This window comes from Castor canadensis, chromosome 10, assembly GCF_047511655.1.
Source record: "Castor canadensis chromosome 10, mCasCan1.hap1v2, whole genome shotgun sequence".
NCBI lineage: Eukaryota > Metazoa > Chordata > Mammalia > Rodentia > Castoridae > Castor > Castor canadensis.
Window position 1 is genome coordinate 131,545,999 of NC_133395.1, and position 13,704 is coordinate 131,559,702.

Genomic DNA, 13,704 nt, shown 5'->3' on the forward strand with positions numbered 1-13,704 from the left:
AAAACAAAAATGTTAAGAGATTCTCAAATAAAGATAAAACTCTGCTAGGCCCACATGGTCATTTCCACATATATCCCCACTGTTTGCCCAAAAGCCTTATGATGGTGCCCAGCTCACAGTAGACACTCAAACCAATATGTGTTGAATTAATGAACATCAGATTTGGGGCAGGAGTTGCCATACTTGGCACCATATTAAACCATCTGGGGGAGCTATGCAAAAACAGTGATCCCTTGGTTCATTGAATCATAATTTCCAGGCACCAGGCCCAGAATTTGTATTTTAAAAAAATATCTCCAAGAAGAAATTCTACTGCAGAAGCATCAACATGTTCCGGAAACAAGGAGTAGACCATAGCAAGCTTCTCCACTGCAGTACTAGCTGTCAGTGACAAGACTGAAAGATGTCTTCTATGGATAATTTGGTTTTTTCCCTTTCACTACCTCTGTGACTCCTTGCCCCAGGAAAGGCTGAGACAGGAAGGAATGAAAGTCTCCTTGTTCCCCAAATTAGTTGCTCCCCAAACCATACGTGGTTTCCAAAAAAGTCATTGAGAAGAGTTAACAAAATCCCCATCAAGAAACACAGGAGGAATTTCTCTGAAGACTGTGACAAATCTGAAGAGAAAAATGGTTGCCTGGAGCTCCTAAGGAGATGGACTTAACAGGAAAGCCCAAGACCCAGAAGCAGGGAAGGGGAACTTGAGGGGAAGGGACATGAAGATAGACACACCTGGATGAAGGACCTGTGACCCATCCTTCCAAATTGTCCTCATTTTCATTTATTTCACAATTCACAAGCTCTGTGAAGACTCTCTGAAATTTAACAGAACTCCTTGGAAAACAGAATAAGAGTTTACCACAAAAAACAAAACAAGAAGTTGAGTTATAGAAATACAGAGGGCATGATTTCTTGTGCCATCAATTGCAATATCTGAGTCCCTATTGAAACACCTATCACCCATCTACACTAAGGCTTTTCATATAAACTGGGAGGGATGCTATTTAGTTGAAAGTGTTTCGTGCAAATTAATTAGTGATTGTTTGTGAAACACTCTGGCCAAGTGCAATAAGAATGCTGCTATTTGGATTACATAATCTGCTAATTCTACAGTTTGAAAGCAGAGAGATTAAGGGTTTACCAAAAGCTAGAAGCCAGGAATGGTAAACTTCAGCTAAAATTCTCTCCCCATGATTCCTCTTGAGCCCAATTATTTGCAGGGTCAGAGACCTACTACTCACTCAGCAAAAGGGCTACTGTGAGACCTATTTTCAAGGAACAACAAAAAGATGGAATCCTACTTACCCTGTCTTCTTTTTTAATGTCCATTTTGGACATGCTCTATAGAGTATGCATATCTGAATAGATAATGTTTTGTATCACTGTGACACTCTGAAGACATATTTTATATCTGAAGGATGTGTGGACATTCAGGTCCTTGATAGTTGGTGTTTCCCTCTGGTGGGAGTGAAGGCAAGAAATCAAAAACAAACCTGCAGTGTCTAAAAGGACTAAGAACTAAAATCCAAGAAATTGCTGAAGATTTGCAGTGAAACCAACTCTGTCTTCATGACTTTCTGGCTGATATTTACCTCAGGTGTACGTGAAACAGCTGTACCAATTATAGACAGCTACTGTCCATTCTGACTGGGCAATGCCATGCTCCTTCATAAATATTTTGAGTATTGCTCTTGGCACATTAAAAATACTTGGTTTTTCACCTTATAAAGGAGTATATAAATGGCCTTTTCTAATACTTTAAAAAAAATAAAGCCTCACATTAGTTTTAGTAGGTGCCCTCCACCTCCCACGGCTGGGTGTGAGCATAAATCAGGGCCTATCTGATCAGGGCCATCCTGGATGGATGATGACCACGACATCTAACTATTTAATGTGCCATTTGGGGCATGACTGTCAGTTTGAAATTTCAGGATTCAATTTATTAGAAGTAGTTAATTCTGAATATTATTGCTAAGAAATGTTTCTTTTAAAGCATCAAAAAGCAACAAGCAACTCGTGATAGTCATTTCTTTCATTTACTGACTGTCTTGTGCCCAGCACTGAGCTCCCTTAATTCTCCCAACAGCTCCATGAATGGCAAATGACTATTGCCATTTATAGAGAAAAGAACTAAGGCTTAGGGCAATAAATTCATTTGCCTATATCACTCAGCAAACACCAAGTGCTCTGAGCTCACTCCAGTGGAAGCCTAGGACTTGACCTGATATATATCCACCTTGTAGAGTATCCATGTGCCCCTTTTCATCAGTGTTAAAATACCAACTTCCTTCTGAGATAAAAAAATAAAAAGTATTTAATACAGCATGCAGGCAGTCACTTACTACATAGTTGCACCATGGAATTCGGTTCTGCTTTTTTGTTTTTTACAATGGAGCTTACAACAGATACTTTGCCTCTTTATGACTCTAAGGAGGGATGAAAGTGAGCAGGATAAAATGTGTAGGTGCAATGAAAAGCCCCTTAATACAGCCTTAAACATAAAGGCATTATGCCCCATTTCCACCTTGTATTTGCCCAGAAACTAGGCTCCATTTGCTAGGAAGAACTAACAGAATGACCTGGCAGATAGCCTTCCACAACCACTCACGTAAAATCCAGACCTGCATGACCTGTCATGCAGCAAATTCTATTATAGAAGCTTGGCTTCCACAAGGTTACCACTCCAGGGAACAATGTTTCTAAGAACTAGAAAAGTGCACAGTTAGCAAAACACAGCCCTCTTCGAGCTCTGGCAGCCAGCCATGTTTGAGGAAGTATATACCTGAAATAGAAAAGCAGCTCTGGGAGCATGAAATTCCTCACCCATGTCTACTGTGTGTACACATTTTTCCAAGATTTTCCTCATGGATTCCCTCTCATCTGTCTTTCAATAAAACTGGTAAAGGCAGATGAGCAATGAGGAATAGTTTTTGATTCTCCAGTTTGAAGGGTTCATGTTGTATGAGTTCATATGAGTTAACATGGATATTAACTTACATGATGCATTGGTCCACCTGTGACACTTGGCACAAGTTTCTCTGTATTGTTATTTTCATTATGCATGTCCCATTTCTCCAAAAATCTGATAAATACCTTAACACCAGCTGATAAAGGTTGCTGAACGTTTCTTGTATGCCAGGCTTTACGTGGATTGTATCAATTAATCTTCACATAAGCAGGGCGGACACTGCTCTTGTATTAATTATCAGATGAGGAATTTCAATTTCAGAGACTGAGCAGTTTGCACATGACTAATTATGTGACATTAAGTGACAGAAGATACCCAAAACTCTTACCTCCCTATTTCTCAATGCTGACTCCTACCTGCTAAAGACTTTCTTCTATATCTCTTCATCCAAACAACACAATTAATCCTTCAGTTACAAACTATAAAATGAGAAAGCCAAGTGGTCCTATTTAATCAAGCAATTCTAATGAAGTAAACATCTATTTTATATGTTTACATATGCAATGGTAGTATATATTTTATTTTTATGTTTGCACTTACAAGACTGTTATGTTGCCTGATTTTCCCATCAAAATATTTTTCAACTTAGTTTCATTTTAATAAGTAATGCTAAACTAATAGTCCATTGTGAGCCAGAAGCCAGTGGATCACATCTGTAATACTAGCTACTTGAGAGGATGAGATTTGGAGGATCAAGGTTCGTGGCCAGCCTGGGAAAATAGTTCATGAGACCCCTTCTCCAAAACAAACAGAGAAAAATGGACTAGAGTTGTGGCTCAAGTGGTAGAGCACTTTCTTTGCAAGCGTGAAGCCCTGAGTTCCAACCACAGTCCCAATAAAAATAAAAAGTCCAAAGTCCATTGTGGCTGGGAATGGTGGTAAATGGCTATAATCCCAACAGTAGGGAGGCTAATGTAGGAGCAGCATAAATTCAAGACCTGCTTAAGCCATATAGCAAGACCCTACCTCAAAACAACAACAAAAGTTCATGGTGTAAAATATGAAAAGCCAAAAAGGAGACTATCAAATGTTTTTGAAACTCTCACAGTCTAAGTAAAACTATTGGCAGAAATGGCAGTCAGGAATACTACGTGTTGGTAAACCACTGAAACAAAAAGAGTTCCTCTATCCCTGACTCCAGAGATCTAAGTTTGCATTATCTCACACAGACAACAAGGTACCATCATTTCATAATGTTTGGGAAAATCAGTTCTTCTCCCAGATGCATGTACTAGAGATACTCTTGTGCCCATGTACCATTCAACACACACAAAAAGGATCACAGCATCCTTAAAGATAACAGCAAAATCATAAAGCATTCCAACATCTTTCAACAAGTGAGTGGATACATGAACCATGGTAAATCAGGTTGATGGATTACTACAGAGCAGAAAGAATTGACAAAGCAAACTTTATCCATCCACATAATCAAATCTTTAAAAATATATCAAACTGAAAAAACACACTACAGAATAGGGTATGACACTATTTACAGCAAATCCAAAAGTGATAAAACATAAGAGTAGAGTTACATGAATGCACAGTAAAAGGGAATCAAAAAGAAAATGGTTAAAACAAACTCAAAGAATTGCCACCCCTGGAATGAGATAGGAGTAAGGGAAAACAGGTTCAAAGTCACTGAATGTGTTCTATTTCTCAAGTTATATGGTAGGCCCATGAGCATTCATTTTATTATTTTTTTTAAATTCTGTACATACAACATATATTTCTATATGCATGAATTGTTTCTTTATAAAAGCAAAGAGTAAAGTGTTTTTTTTTCTAAACTCAATAAGGTTATTTACAAAACAGATTTCAGATAGAATATGGAAAGCAAATTGGTTTTAATTTAGATGTTAATTCTCACTGCTCATTCGTGGCTATCTGAGAAACTACGGTTGAAATATACTGACAGTCTACCAAGGAACAATATGGATTTAATGAAGCATGGAAAGTTGTGAATTTCATATTATAGAGAAGAGGAGCCATGGAATCTTTGAATGAAGATGTATTTAAAGACGTGTTTTAAGATAATCAACCTGGGATCAACTTGTACAATTACATGAAGATAAATCAGACCATTAAAACAGTGGATTACTACTTGGGAGATTTTTTTCCAAATTCACATGTATTTATTTGCCAAGCCCCAAGCAAAATCTAAGGCTTGAGAATGTGCAGTTTCTAAAAGGTTCTTAATGCAATTCTGATCCACACAGCGATTTGAGAATCATGAAATGATCTACCCTTAACTCTTCAGCCAAAATGTACTAAGTAGTGTTTCATAACAAGATGAATCAGAAACAATGACCTCTTCAATCTAGTGTGACTGGGTAATCACATTGTAGTTATCAGTGTCAATGTGGCAATGATACACAGTGTTTAGACAGTGTCAAAATCATTTCCAAATTTTGTTCATATGTATTTCTTTTCACTTTTACAATTTAAAAGTTACCTTATGAGTTCACATTTTCTTTATAATATAAAAATTGCTGGTTAAAGAAATGAATTTCCAGTTTTTAAAGAACAAGGAGGGCTACTACCCAAATTCACCAAGTAAGTTAAAAAACAGTATAGGTTACAAACATTCAACAGGTGGAAAATACATGAAATGTTGGAAAAGAGGGATATAACAGTCAAGATAAAAGAGAACATATGGCCATTTAAAGCGACATTGTGCTTAGGAAAAAAGATTAAAACTAGCACTTGACTTACTGCTTGAGAATGTTAACCCTGTAGATGGGGAAAGATCATCAAAGAACATTTCAAAATGATCCAGTCAAACCAGGTTTTGCTCTTTAACGCTCCACACAAAGACCTGGTTTTAACATTTGTCACTGTTTTCTTACAAAGAAGATATTAAAATGGGCTGAGAATATACTCTAAGCATCAAACTAGAGAAAGATGAAAATATGCACGCATAAGAACTATGACTAGGAATAGGCTAAAATATTTCCCAGATACAGTGATTAAAGTTAACATAGTAGAATATCACAGACAGTACCAGTCATTAGACTTTCATACTATTTTCCACTTTTACCTAGAAATAGGCTTAACATTCACACATTATATATGCATAATAATTTATAGCCCTTCTCTCCACACCTCCAAAAAACCCTAAGGAGAACTTCCATCACAGAAACTGCACAAACATGAGCAATATATAGTCACACATTTAAGTAGACTATGGTGTATTTAACAACAATTTTACAGCCCCATTTTTCCAGTCTTAGTAAATCACAGAAATGTCCAAGTCAGGAAGAAAAATGAAGACAGTATGGCACACAAAGGGGAGAGCAGCAATTTGGTGACCATCTAACCAAGTCTTTAAGTTTTCTCCAGTTTAAAAATGGCCATGTACAAAAACTGCTAAAAGAACATACAATAAATTACTTCTCACATGGTTTTAAATCATATTTGACTGACAGATTCATGTTCAACTTTCAATTTGCAATAGAAGACTCTGTAGAGTCATTGAGACTAAATTAATCAGGACTCCAGGAATGCAAGAGTCAGAAAGAACACAAACTGATTTTTCTATATTGATCACAGACCACAAGGCAGAAAATAAATTGGGGGAACTGATGAGGGAGGTCAGGCTGGCATTGAAAGGGGAAAAACATTAATTGAATTTCTTCTCAATAAATTAGAATATGAACTCACAACCTTATGACGTAACACTGCACAATGAACCACATACAAGGAGAACATGCCTTACTTGGAGAAACTTTGAAGTTTAAAGGATCCTTTATCCATTTTCGGATCATATTGTTAAACCCTTCACTGAACAAAGGTCAGAATGACTTGCTTTTAATGTAATATTTATACTCCAGGCTTTTGAATACTAGAGGACTTAACAAGGTAAATTTGTCTTCATTTTACCTAAGTTCTTCTATTTATAAGTACCTAGCACATTTTCTAATGCTTAATATAGACATTTTCTACTCTAAAAAACAGTACAAGTACTTCTGGAAACATGTGGCTTTGACCATCTCCTCAAGAGTCTTTTGGGGTGCTTGTTTTAGAAGTCAATTACAGAACTCCCTCTCACATCTACACTTAGGTTCACTAAGTGAGAATATTAAGATGAAATCTAGGAATCTACTTTTTATACATCCCAGGTAAGTCTCTGATATACTAAGGTTGAAAAATAATGAAAAATGCAAAGAATGAACAATCTTAGAATTATTTCATCATTCCACTTCTCTCTTACGTAGAATACAGACCCAATACAAATAAAGAAAATATTATGAAAAACAGATCACACTAAGGGAAGGTCACGTATGAGGAAGGGTAAAAGAAGGAAGAAGGTGAATATGGGTGATCTACTTCCTAAACAAAAATGAACACAGAATTTTTAAACTTGCTGAAATCACCATAGGAAGGGGACTAAGGTAGAAAAACAGAGGGGATAAGCCAATTGGGATTATAATATGTCACAATGAAACACCCTGTATAGCTATCTTAAACAAACAAAAATGTTTTTACAAAAGCAGAGAACAGGAAGGCAAAACAGATCTTGTCTGGGGTTTGGTATCAGTGGGAGGGAGGAGGATATAAGGAAAGGGTGTAGGAGGGTGAACATGGTGAAAATATTATGTACTCACATATGAAAATGAAAAAATGAGACCTGTTGAAACTATTCCAGGAATGGGGGGGTGGGAAAATAAAAGAAAATGATGGAGGGGGTGAATTCAACTATGATATATTGTAAGAACTTTCGTAAACGTCACAATGTGTCCCCAATAATAAAAATATATAATATATACAATATGTTAAGAATAAAATGAAATAAATGAGTGACAAACAATTATTTCATCACTCCAAAACACCATATACAATATGATAAACATTTTAGGGGATGGTTTTGCTTATAGAGCTAATGTTTCAAATAAACACAGGTTAATGAACATCAATTAAATAGCTACTACCCCAAACTAAAATTAAGATGTCTACTATTTTTAACATTTCTAAAATAATTCTAAATATGGGGGTATGTAGCTCAGTCATAGTTTGCTTGACTATCATGTGTAAGGCCTTGAGTTAGATCCCCAATACTATCCGCCACCCCAAAAGTTTAAAGTTTCTAAACAAAAGGCTATCTTAACAACATCTTTATCTCCTAATGGGATGCCAATTTGTGCTCTTCATTCATTTCAAAATAATTTTTGAGGTTTTTTTTAATGCTATTTGCCTACATCCACAATCTTTGAAGACTCTGTGAAAAACTACTATTTTGGAATCTTCCCACTCTTCTTAATACTTTAATAATTCCAAATCTATTTGCTGTCATTTTTATAAGGTTCAAATTTCATCACTGTAATTATCTTATTTATATATTTGTAGCTCAAGCAGATGCATTCATTTAAGCTATAAATTCAGCACTGTCAAGGGAAAGGTCATTTATTTAAGTTATACTTCAGGAAAAAGTTCTTGATCACCATTCTTCCCATAAAACATACAGAAATGTACATCTTTAAATATGAAACTCACTATCTTAAGGATACCCATTGGAGAAGGGAGGGTGAATATGATCAAAGTATGATATATGCGTGAATGAAAATATCACAATGAAACTTCATATCATGTGCAATTAACACATGATCATAAAATTTAAATACTAAATGGGAAAAAGGATACCTAGGTATTCAGTGATATAGAGCAACTAGTGTTCATTATTTTGTTTTATTGTATGATTTACTACAAAAATATGGTAAGTAAAAAAAGAAAAAAAAAGATGAGGAACCATGAAGATCACATCAATAGAGCTATGCCTGATTGGTCCCAATCTCTTAGACTTCACAAATCATCTACAAAGAGAAGTTGCAACCTGGGTCAGTCTCTTTTCTTAACTACATCGTCTTTTAGTAATGCATCAAAGTTTTTCTTGATGTGGTTTGGACACTGGAAATAATCATTGAACAAATACCCATTTTCACAGTATATAAAACAATGTGAATTTTTTTCATTCATGTCATTTTATTTATTGAAATTTCTCATTTTATTAATGTTGTAAAACTATTTTTTTCTTTCATTCTTTTCTCTACTTCACTCTTTCATCCATCTACATACACTCTCACCTACTTCCAGATTAACAAGCCAATAAAACAGGTATTCTTCTATAATTCCCCCTATATTCATTAATTTAATTTTATTAAAATAGAAATACATATTCATGCAGATATATTCATACACAAAAGAAAATCCACATATGTTTATTAGTTAGTGATTTATAAAATCTACACTGTTTCTTCTCCAACTTTCTAGTCTTACTCAGTAACATCAGGTTAAAATAACTCCAAGTCATTGGGGACAACTAACACCTCATTTTCAGTAGATATATGATATACCAAGAGCAGATGTATCAAAATGTGGTCATCTCTTTTCAGTTTTGGTAGTTCTCATGCAACATACACATGTCCACACAGATATACATACTGATGCTTTCATTTACATGGGATATGGTGCCAGAAATAAAAATGCATGTAATATGTAATATTAACATTTTAATAGAAAACGCCAGATTTGCTTTAAAAGAGTGAAACTATTTTCATTTCTACCTAGAGAGCAAATGCCATTAATTTTTTACTTTTTCTTTTCTTAACATGAATTTGAGTATCCTTTTTTTTAACCATTTGCTAATTCCCTGGTTTTACTGTTCCATGAGTTACCTACATGTTTCTTTATCTATTGACCCTTTGCCTGTCATATTCGCTACAAATTTTCTTTAACAGATGAATTCAACTATGATATATTTGATATATTGATTGTAAATGCCACAATGTACCCCACCCAACACAACAATAAAAATTTTCATTTAACATATTTTCCACTGATACTGTGAAAATTTTCTATACTATAGAAAATATGTCTGTATTTTCTCAGTGGCTATCGTGTTTTCTCTACCACTAAATTAAACATGTAGCTTGCTGAATGTCACTTTCACATTGCTTATATTTAAATCTTCAATCCATAGATAATTTATTTTCATTTAAATTTTTAATCATAGATAAGGGCCCCACTACTATTTTACACCAGATGGACAGCCATTTGCATCAATCACACTTATTAAATGAACCATCCATCTACTGCTATTTGAAATAACATCCTTGGTATTTAGTCACACACCCCACGACCTATTTCTGGATTTTAGAGTCTAGTCCACCAACCAAATTGCTGTCTATTCTTGTGCCAAACACACAGATTTGGGTATATGTCTTGGAAGTAATGGTAATCAAAGGTTTGTTTGGTTGGGGTTTTTTGTTTTGTTTTGTTTTGTTTTGCTTTTGAGACAAAACCTCACTAAGCAGCCCAGTCTACCCTGAAATTCAATACGTATCTCAGGCTGGCCTGGAACTCACAATCCTCCTGCCTCTGCATCCCGAGTGGTGGGATTCCAGGAATACATCACCAAAAACAAATCTTTATTTCTTTCATAGATAAATATATGTGAGTTTTACAATTTTGTTAAAATAGCCTTTTTATTCCTAGTTCTTTACGAATTAAAGAGTGACAAATGACCTTTATCATACACTTTTTTGGTATACATTATCACACGGTTTTTCCTAACTAATTTATTGATTCTGATGACATAATGAAATATTTAATATTCCTGGAATAAATCCTCCTTGGTCAGAGTTACTATCTTCTTCAGACATTGCTGAATCCACCCGATGACATTTTAGATAGACATTTTTCATACACTTTTCCTCAGATCACATGTACATGAGTCATTTCCATCTTATAGTTCAATATCACCTTTTGACATTAAAATTATATAGATGTCATAATAGAAATTGCTGAGATTTCTGCATTTTTCTAGAGCATTTGCTTGGGATACATGATAGTATACACTCACTGTGTTACCCTAGAATACAGTAGCTCTTCCCCCCTTTGATGTCATGTACTTTCAATGGACCCACACAACGTAGACATTAGACAGAACATCACACAGGTTCACTATACCAATATCATCATGCTAATCAAAGCAAATGAGCAAGATATGGTACACGGATCAGAAGCTTCATACACATGTTCCAATAGGTAGATGGAAAACCCTCCCAAGATTCAGTGGTCTGCTGGGTATTGAGGGAGTAGGGAGGAGAGGGAGGGGGCGGAGTGGGTGGTAAGGGAAGGGGTGGGGGCAGGGGGGAGAAATGACCCAAGCCTTGTATGCACATATGAATAATAAAAGAAAAAAAAAGAAAGTTGAGGCATAATTTACATACAGTAAAAAAAAAAAAAAGATGCAGTGGTCTGCCTCAAAGCTGGTTTTGTTTTGCTTGTTTGTTTTTTAATGGGTCTGGAGATCTGGGGCATGCCAGAACATTTCCATTAAGTAAGGGACGAATTACTGCATGTCATTCACCAGGCTTGCTTATTTTCTTAATACTTCACTAAACTATTCAGCAGGAGATGCACGGTTTGCCAGTGTTGAGCAGACACAGAGCTAGAAAAGCTTTGCAGCCAACAGAGTGCCAATGCCAGTGGCCTCTCACATAAACAACCAGGCAAATGTGATGATTTTACAGCTACCAGTGGTGGATGAATGCACTGCAAAATTTGTGAAAAGCTTCAACAAGAGAATTACAGCAATACCCCCTCAGGGTCCTGGAGCAAAGACATGCCATGTATAGTAGAGAACTGCATCATTTGAGATATAGTTATCAGAGTGTAAAGATACCTGGTAGAGAGAGATGTCTGATCATGGCATTATACCACCTTTTAAATGGATCCACCAATCATAGTCTGGGTTGAGTCAGACATGCTGAGTCATAAATTCAGGCAGGCATAGGCTAAATCCACCATAATACAGAAGTGATGTATCTGGGATGAGGTTTGAGCTGAGCCAGACCAGCTAGCTGTGTATGAGGGATGAAGTCAAAATAAACTCCTGCACCCTATCTTCCATCAGAGGTGGTGCTGAAAGATAGCAGAGAACAGAATCCTTCACAACAGGCAGAGTATCCAATTTTTATAAAAAAAAGACAGAACCCAAGGTAAGACTATCTAGTCATGCATCATTTAATGATGGGGATACAACCTGAGAAATGCATTGTTTGGCAAAGCTGTGCAAATATCAAAGAATGAATATATTCAAACTAAGACATCAGCAAACAACACAATCTCATGGGACTATCATTGTATATGCAGTCAGTCCTAAAGAAAAACATCCTTATACAAGGTGACTGCATGGACTGATAGGCAGTGGCAAACAAAATAACCCCCCTTTATCTACATGGTATACATCCCAGGACCAGCAGTGGAAACTTGAAACCACAGATAGAACTGAACCCTAAAAATATACATGTTTACATTCCTATGATAGGATTTTTAAAAATAGGCAAATTACAGATTAATACTAAAAGTTAATAAAATAGAATAATTATAACAATAAAAATTGTGTGAATGTGAGGCTCTCAAGTTGAGAGAGTAAGGCTCTCATGCTCTCAAAATATCTTACTATACTTTAATCTTTTCACTTAAAGTTTATGGCTTCTCTTTGCCATATCCAAATTGCCAGCATCACTAATCACTACTTTCACATTTTGGGACCATTAAGTAAAAACAGGGTTACTTGAGCACAGAACAGAAATACTGCTACACTATCAATAACAAAATACATCTAACACTGGTAAACTTAGAGCTGTTTGGTGAGCAGGTCAGAGGAATATTTAGAAGACAACAGGGTAGTAGTAGGTTTGATATTGCAGTGTATCTGATGACCATGACAGCTTCTAGACAATTAACTGACACAGCGTAGACTCACTGGACACGGAAATGCTCCATATCCTAAACAGACCAGAGTGAGATGGTAGATTTCATCACACTACTCAGAACAGCAAACAGTTTTAAACTTATGGGTTATTTCTGTAACTTTCCATTTAGTTACAGAAACTGAGACTTTGAAAAGGGAAAATATCAGGACCTTGCTTCAAAAACAAAATGAACAAACAAAAAGGGCTGGGGGTGTAGCTCAAGTGGTAGAGCACTTGCCTAGCATGCACAAGGCTCTGAGCTGAATCCTCAGTACCAAAAAAATAAAAAGCAAAACCCTGGATAAAGGGGAACTACCTTGGCTTCACTAGTTGGTCAGGGAGAGGGTGGTCTGGGGAACAGGCATATAAACAGAAACATAAGGATGGACACAAAATGCAAAGGGAAGGCACCACATTACCAGGTTAGGCAGAAAACTTGGTCAGCTGTTGTCAGTCAGCTTTTACCATCAACCAGATTAGGGCTATCTAAATAGGTGCATGATGGAGCAGCCACACAGATGGAGGCTACCATTGGGTTCCAAGGCATGACCTCCTCACTTACCTACACAGTCAACAGACCAGTGTTGAGTCCTCAATATAAGCCACCTGACCAGAAGCTAACTGCACCAGAATCTTTCCATTTAGGAGGGTGCAGTCACTTGTATAGACAGAAACTGATCCACATTCCAGATACATAAGTCTTAGCTAGCACCACTAGCACCCTAGTTAGCTAGGGTTTTAGAGTGCTTCCTCCAATACGAGCGACACATAACACCTCAGATCAAAGAAACTACTTTACAGCAGGAGAGGGCAGAGGTAGCACAATGGCCACTTACCTTACATACCCCACACTCCCTGAAGCTGACCATCTGATAAACAACTGTAATGGCTGCTTTTTAAAAATAATCTTTAATTTTCCGTGTAGTATAAGGATTCCAACAAAACTGAGGGGAAAATAAAGAATTCTCGTGTAGTTCTCCC

General features: G+C 36.3%; 1 protein-coding gene across 3 annotated transcripts in view; it reads right to left on the reverse strand.

Annotated features, from left to right (window-relative positions):
- Cntn3 (contactin 3) overlaps nucleotides 1-13,704 on the reverse strand; it is a 327,478-nt gene that overhangs the window by 267,385 nt on the left and 46,389 nt on the right. Inside the window, exon 1 of one of the 3 annotated variants that reach the window (XM_074044254.1) lies at nucleotides 11,649-11,855. The exons of the other annotated variants lie outside the window; for them this stretch is intronic. The gene's annotated coding sequence lies outside the window, so the exon portion shown is untranslated. Of the gene's footprint in view, nucleotides 1-11,648; nucleotides 11,856-13,704 lie in introns of those variants that run through there. 3 annotated transcript variants of the gene reach the window in all.